Here is a 6,002-nt window from a genome sequence, read left to right as displayed (position 1 = left end):
CATCTTTACCTTTACTTACCACAAATCTGTGTTTCGGTTCTAGTTCAGGTTCAACTGACCCTTCTTCATCTCGAACAGTAATTGCATTAAGCTGCTTCCTTGGGTTTTTTTTAGTATTACTCGGCAAGCTACCTTGTGATCGTTTGAAAATCATCTTTTCCAACTGCCCTATTTGATTCTTAAGCCCTTGAATTGATGCTTGCTGATTTTTAAGAGCTATCTCGGTGTTTTGTAAACATGTTTTAGATACCGCTATGAATTTCGTTAGCATCTCCTCAAGGTTCGGTTTCTTTTCCTACTGGTAAGGTGGTTGTTGAAAACCCAGAGGATGTTGTGGTCTTTGATTTCCTTGACCGCCCTACGAGAAATTGGTATGGTTCCTCCAACCTGCATTATTAGTGTTACTATATTGGTTATTTTGAGGTCTAGAGTTATTACCCGTATAGTGGACTTGTTCCTTCTCGGTGCCAGGGTTGAAGGGTGGATAATTTGGGTTGTGCATTCCTCCATTTGAATCACACCTCATCACTGGATGTACCTAAGTAGAACCATATAAACTATCAATCTTTTTATTTAAAAGTTCTACCTGGTTTGATAGCATAGTGACCACGTCGAGGTTGAAAACACGAACTACTTTTTTCGGCTTTATTATCATGACTTGCCACTGATAGTTATTTAGTGACATCTCTTCAATAAATTCATGAACCTCTTCAGGTGTTTTGTTGTTTAAAGTTCCACTGGCAGCTGCATCGATAAGTTGCTTGTTGAGGGGCTCACACCATTGTAAAAAAGTCTGAACTTGTAACCATAAAGGTAACCCATGGGGAGGGCACCTTCTCAATAGGTCCTTGTATCTCTCCCATGCATTATAAAGTGTTTCTAGATCCATCTGCACAAAAGAAGAAATATCATTCCTAAATTTAGCCATTTTAGCCGGCGGAAAATATTTAAGTAAAAATTTTTCAGTCATTTGTTCCCAAGTAGTGATTGACCCCCATGGTAACGAGTTCAACCACTGTTTAACCTTATTCCTTAAAGAAAAGGAGAATAACTGAAGGCGAATGGCATCATCAAAAATTCCATTGATTTTAAATGTGTCGCAGAGTTCCAGAAAATTCGCTAAATGAGTGTTTGGATCCTCGTCCTGCAAACCATCAAACTGAACAAACTGTTGTATCATTTGAATCGTGTTAGGTTTCAGTTCAAAATTATTTGTAGCAACAGCAGGTCTAACTATACTCGATTCAGTTCCTGTTAAATTAGGTTTAGCATAATCATACATAGTACGAGGAGCAGGATTCTGATTTACTAAATCAGCAGCAATCACAGGAGGTAGCGGATTTTCCTGATTTTCAGCCATCTCCTAGGTTTTGGTGTGAATATCATCCTCTCACTCTTCCTCTATGTATCTTAGGCTTTTCCTTATTTCTCTTTGATTTCTGCGAGCTGTGCTTTCGATCTCATTATCAAAAAGTAATGGTCTCGACGGGTTTCCTCTAGTCATAAACTATAAAAACTTGTTAGAAGAAAATAAAAGAAAAGTTAGTAAACAAAATTAAACAGAATTAAAAAAAAATAATGGCTAAAGTAATAAAAATTGAGCGTTCCTAATTTCTTAGTCCCCGGCAAAGGTGCCAAAACCTTGATTGTCGTGAAACTATCTAAAAATTTGACTTAAGGCAAGCACACCTATCGACCAGTAGTATAGTTATGGTGAGGCCGGAAATATTGTATCCACGAGGACTAAAAGTACTAGTAATTACTATTTTTTTGTTATCTAGCCTAAGAATTAAAGTGTGTTTTTAAACTAAAACTATTTATCTAATTAACTAAGATTACGACAAAGATGAAGTTTGGAAAATACTTTGGGAAAAACCGATGGAGAAGACAATACCCAAGGAAGAATCCACCTAGACTTCACTTATTACTTCTGAATTAGACAATTTATTCTCTTAACTTAATCCGTTAAAATCCATAATTTATGATAATGTCTCTCTCGAGACTAAGAACAACTGACTTTAGGTTGATTAATAGAAATCTCTTTCTAATTAAAACCCCTATTGCCGCATTAACTCGATCTATGGATTCCTTTATTAGATTTGACTCTAATCTAACAAATTTATGTCGTCCTATCTCTAAGAGTGCATTCAACTCCGCTTAAGTATGGATGATCTACTCTTAAACAGGGACTTTTGCTCCACTGATTAAGCACATCAAAACCTGAATTAATACCATGGAATATTAAAACAAGAATTTAGAACTCACAATTAAGAATAAGAATAAGTCTTTATCATATAATTCAAATAGTAATAAGATTCATTATAGGGTTCATCTCCCTTAGGTATTTAGGGAGTTTAGTTCATAATAATAATAGAAAACATCTCAAAGTTTGGAAAACAACAAAACATAAAGAAACCCAAAGAACTTCTAGGAAATTGGATGGAAATCTTCAGTCTTGATGCAATTCCTGGCTCCGAGGTGATTTCGATGGTTGTTCTTGAGTATTTTCTGCCTCCAACTCTGTGTGTCTCATTAATCCTCTTCTAGGGTGTTTACATAGGATTTAGAGTGCTTTCAAACCCTTAAAAGTGGCCCTTTTCGAGTAGAACTAGACTTGGGCTCGATAAGGACACGACCATGTGCCTCGTCCGTGTACAATACTCAAACCGTGTGTAATTATGAGTTGGTTTCTAGTCGACATGACCATGACACACGGGTGTGTGGATCACCTGTGTGAAAGTGCCTAGGCCGTGTAAAATACTTATTTAAGCCCAATTTGTCTGTTTTTCACCAGTTTCTTGCTCCTTTTGCTATCCTAAGCTCTCTGAGTATAAAACATGAAATGAAAGAATTAGGAGCATCGAATTCACTAAAACCAAGGAAAATCATTCATAAATATGCCAAGCATGGGGTAAAAATATGTATATATTACGGTTTATCAAACACACCAAACCCGGCCTGGACATTATGGCCAAATCTGCGATGTCACATTGGAGTGTGTTTTGAAAAGCATTGATTTGTTTGAAAGTTTGTACTATATTAAAACTCTCGCAGTGATCTTTAATTAAACTTTTAAGTATTTTTTTTGTTATTAAAACTCAAGTAAGTCTAATCACTTTAGGTTGTTATTACATTTTGAAAACATTGTTGATGCGGAAGCTTTTGAAAGATATTGTATAGGCGTGGAGTTTTGAAAACATTTATCTTTTTTAAAGTTCGCGTCCTACTTTTAGCAAATATAAATTTAAGTAAGAAAACCCCAAATTAAAGTAAAAATTTAAAAAGACCTTATTACATTTCAAATACCCAAATAAAATAGCTTAATGATTAAAAGTTTAAAATAGTATTAAAAACAGTCGTGTGGCCTCCATTGAGTCCCTCGCAGCACCGACCCGCCTAAAGATTACCTGCACAGAAAGCAGAAGGGTGAGTTATGAAAATTCAGTGTGCAATCCCTTAACAAAATTAGACAAGTACAGTTTGGGCCTAAGCCCATTTCAGTGACAGTCTAGTATCAGTGTGGACATTAGCCCATAGCAGTAGCAGTATCAATGTGGGCCTTAGCCTATTACAGTACAGAAGTCCTGCCCGTCCATCCTCTACACTCCACTCCGTCCAGCCCTACACTCCATGTGGGGAGAAAATTGACCCACCCATCCTTACACTCCAAATATAGCACCAGCTATGCACTAACAAAGAATTGCAAGAGTCGCCAAGACAAGACACTTCCTCCAAATATATCAAACCCGCTCCCATGTAACATGTCATGTCATAATATAATACGTGTATGCAAAATGTTATGCTCGAATACAGTCAAACATAGCATAGGGGTATATCAGTCATTTTACCTCTTAAGGGTATAATAGTCATTTCATGAGTACGGGGTCTAAAAGTACTTACCTCCCCAACAGCAGGTCCGCAGTCGTCTCGGGCGACCCGTGCAACCTTGACGGTCAAACAGTGAAAATGAGGCCAAAGCCCATAACACGGCCCATGTGGGCCCATATGTCCATGTGGCCCAAGAAGCCCAAATATGACCTTGGTCGTGTGAACTACATAGCCTGGCCCATTAATCTCCATACATTCGTATAGATTACTCGTGTCGAGCCCACGAGCTCGTGAGGCCCACAGGGCCCATTTCCGACCCAATGTGGCCATAATTGGCCAAAGCCCATGAAATCGCTAATGGTGGCCTCTACGATTATACGCCCTCGTTTTGAGCATTCAGAATACAACATAAGCATAAGCACGCTCGTATAGCGTTAACAAGCACAATTCTCGGCTTTTGTCAATTTATGAATATAGAAGTGTGGTTACACACATTAAGTGAAGATGCATGAGTAATCCACAAGCCGAAAGCCTACATTCAACCAAAATATTCCATTAATCAATGACATAGGATTAACATTTCACTATTATACTTATCGCCAAAAACTCTACTAATATTTACCTTTGTTGAACTAATGAAGACTCCTCTCTTATACTGATACACAAAGCCGATTACGGACTCCTATAGAGATTACCTGCATTCCAAACGATCATATAATTAACATAATACACTCATATAACTTGAACATGGCGCACAACCACTTACGGAAGGTGTAAAACAGACACTAGAGAAGGAAAGCAATCGGTTCACAACCCCCAAAAGGGATAGCCGCTACAACAAGGCAGAACTAGTGCTATCAGTCCCCTAACAATTGTCGGTCAGAAAGAAAGTCTTACAAGAGAACCATAGATACGGTAGTAATGGAAAAGGGGTAAACAAAACAAAATCAAAAGAGCAACACTTACCACTAAGACAATAGAGAAGAAGCAAAGGCCAAAGGAAGACTCGGCACACAGAGGTAAAAGAAAGACCAATATTCGGCCAACAAAGAGTAAATCGCACCTGAGAGAAGAAAGAAGAAGGAACGAAAAAACTCGATCACCCCAGGCTAAAATTGAAATGGTCTAAGAGATAGGGAAGCAATAGGTATTCGGCCAAAAGGGAAGCCGTTGAGAAAATATGTGAGGGAGAAGACAAATCGTGGACAAAAGGTTTGGTGAAAGTGGTAGATTCGTAGGCAGCTAGAATAAAAAAGGTACTTCTCAAATTGCACAACTCGGCTTCAGGAACAAAAGAAAAGGACCCCAATTGAAAAAGCTCGAGATAAAGTAGAGAGAAAAGAACCCAAAAGAGAAGTCAAAGCCGAAATTTTTAGGGAATAGCCGATTAGTCGAAAATCCCTATGCTCATTACCCAATTTTGGCACAACTCCACTACACCTCAAACTCTACTTTTTCCTCCCCTTATCCCTCTCCTAAAATCTCTCCAACTTATTCTACTAAACCGCCCATGAGCATTTGAATCCCACTATCATTCAATCACTTACACGGCACAACAGTAAAAAGAACACCTTTTGCATGCCACAAGACTCGAACTCAGGTCTCATAGCAAAAGTAACACGCCACTATCCTCTGAACCAACAAGCTTTTTATGACACAACCTAACCATATTTATTTAAAAACCCTACTGTTAGGAGACAGGGTTTATTCAAGCCAAAATCAAAATTTTTTACAAGCCAAAGCTTGACCCCAAGAATTCTCCAACACTCTTCAAGACACTTAGCCACTGAAGCAAGCATGCATTTATGCATCACCACACACAAAAATAAATATTTAGATTTTTGGGGCATTACAACTCTACCCCCTAAAATAAATTTTGGCCTCGAAATTTTACCTGGTCAAAACAGATGAGGGTATTGTTGTCACACCGTCTCCTTGGGTTCCCACGTAGCTTCCTCCGAACTGTGATTATGCCATAGTACCTTAACCAATGGAACAGACTTCCTCTTAGCACCTTCATACCATGACCTAAAATTTGAACTAGCTCCTCAAAGGTCAGGTCTGGCCTAACCTCAATCTCCTCAGTCAAGCCGATGTGTACGGGTTCAGAGCAATATCGCCTTAACATAGAGACATGGAACACATCATGAATCAAGTCCAATTAAGAAGGTAAC

The 6,002-nt window shown here is 38.4% G+C and overlaps 1 non-coding gene across 1 annotated transcript; it reads left to right on the top strand.

The window, feature by feature from the left end:
- The first annotated feature begins 815 nt into the window (after nucleotides 1-815).
- Nucleotides 816-922, top strand: LOC128286006 (small nucleolar RNA R71). Its single transcript, XR_008276553.1, has one exon. It is a non-coding gene; the product is annotated as a small nucleolar RNA R71 (small nucleolar RNA).
- Nucleotides 923-6,002: the final 5,080 nt, after the last annotated feature.

This window comes from Gossypium arboreum, chromosome 12, assembly GCF_025698485.1.
Source record: "Gossypium arboreum isolate Shixiya-1 chromosome 12, ASM2569848v2, whole genome shotgun sequence".
In the NCBI taxonomy this organism is placed as follows: Eukaryota; Viridiplantae; Streptophyta; class Magnoliopsida; order Malvales; family Malvaceae; genus Gossypium; species Gossypium arboreum.
Note: the sequence above shows the minus strand (reverse complement) of the source record. Positions and strands in the feature narration are given on the sequence as shown.